Source organism: Arachis ipaensis, chromosome B01 (assembly GCF_000816755.2).
Source record: "Arachis ipaensis cultivar K30076 chromosome B01, Araip1.1, whole genome shotgun sequence".
In the NCBI taxonomy this organism is placed as follows: Eukaryota; Viridiplantae; Streptophyta; class Magnoliopsida; order Fabales; family Fabaceae; genus Arachis; species Arachis ipaensis.
Window position 1 is genome coordinate 36,001,624 of NC_029785.2, and position 1,728 is coordinate 36,003,351.

Below are 1,728 nucleotides of genomic sequence, written 5' to 3' on the forward strand. Positions count from 1 at the left end.
TCCCTTTTAATTTCAGCAATTTAGTTTCTGCTCTTTAATTCATGCAATTTAAGATTCAGCCATTTAATTTTCTTGTCATTTACTTTTCCCGCCAATTTTACATTCCGCAAATCTCATCTCAAATCTTGATTCCGCTCAACTAGAACACACTTCTAATCCGAATTGTTCACTCAACCAATCCTTGTGGGATTCGACCTCACTCTATTGTGAGTTTTTACTTGACGACGATAACCGGTGCACTTGCCGGAAGGAATTTTGCCGATCGTGCAATTTCCTAAATCGTAGCATAACACGTTTATGCGCATCAAGTTTATGGCGCCGTTGCCGCGGATTGGTTTTCGATTGACAATTCTCAAATTGGAAGTTAACTAGATTGAGCAATTTTTCTTTTCTTTTGTTAATAGTTTTTGTTTTAGTTTATTACTGCTAATTTTTGCAAATTTTAATTTGTTTTCTTTGCTCATTCACTTGTTAGCATACTAACCACCAGCTGTTTGTGATATTGCCTCACTATGGGATTTCCACTATCTTTGGATGAGTATTGTTTGAGACTGGGCACATTGCAAAAAAGAAAGGAGTATCCATCATCCTTTGGTCAATCAAAATTCATGAGAAACTCTCCACCACCACAGAATGATTCATGTTATTATGCTCATGGTGGGTGGGAGTATCAGGAACAGGAAACGGGGTACTTCCCAGAGCCACAAAATGGTCCATGTTTTGGTGAATTTGATCACTACTCAAGTTGTGGCTGGGAAGATCAAAACCAAAGAGATTTCACTTATTCACACCCCATTCATCAAGAGCCATCACCTCTGAACTTTACCTAATTAAAGTGTAATCACGATTCCGCGTACCAAGTTTTTGGCGCCGTTGCCGGGGATTGTTCGAGTTTGGACAACTAACAGTTTATTTTGTTGCTTAGATTAGGAAAAATTTCTCTTTTTTTGTTTAGAGTCTCCTTTTATTGTTGTGTTAGAATCTTAGAATTCTCATTTTCTTTTTAAAATATTTTTCAAAAAAAAAAATAATTTTTCTATTAAATCCTGTGCCAAACTTTATGTTTGGTGTTTTCTTGTTGATTTTTCTGTGTTTTTCAAAAATTTATTTTGGTTTTCTAAAAATTTTAAGTTTGGTGTTCTTCCTTTGTGTTCTCGTGTTCTTGTAAATCTTCAAAGTGTTCTTAAGTTTTCCTTGTGTCTTGATCTTAAAATTTTTAAGTTTGGTGTTCCTTGGTGTTTCCCCCCCCCCCCAAAATTTTTGAAAATAAGGAACCTCAGATCTAAAAATTTTAAATCCTGTGTTATCTTATTGTTTTTCTCTCTCCTTTAAAAATTCAGATTTTTATTTCAAAATTTAAAACCTTTTTCAAAAATCATCATATCTTTTTTCAAAATCTCCTAACCACTTTCTCTCTCCTCACTTTTTCAAAAATCTTTTACTCATTTTTATTTATTTTATTTTTTTATTCTATTTTCGAAATAAATTAATAAATAAATAAATAAAAATATTTTTTCTATTTTACATCATCTCCCTTTCTCCATCATGGACCTAAGCGGAAATGAACAGTCCAGGAGGACTCTGGGGTCATATTCTAACCCCTCTACTGCTTCATATGGGAGTAGTATCTGCATACCCTCCATTGGAGTCAGTAGCTCTGAGTTGAATCCTCAGCTCATTATCATGGTGCAGCAAAGTTGCCAGTATTCCGGTCTTCCACAGGAAGAA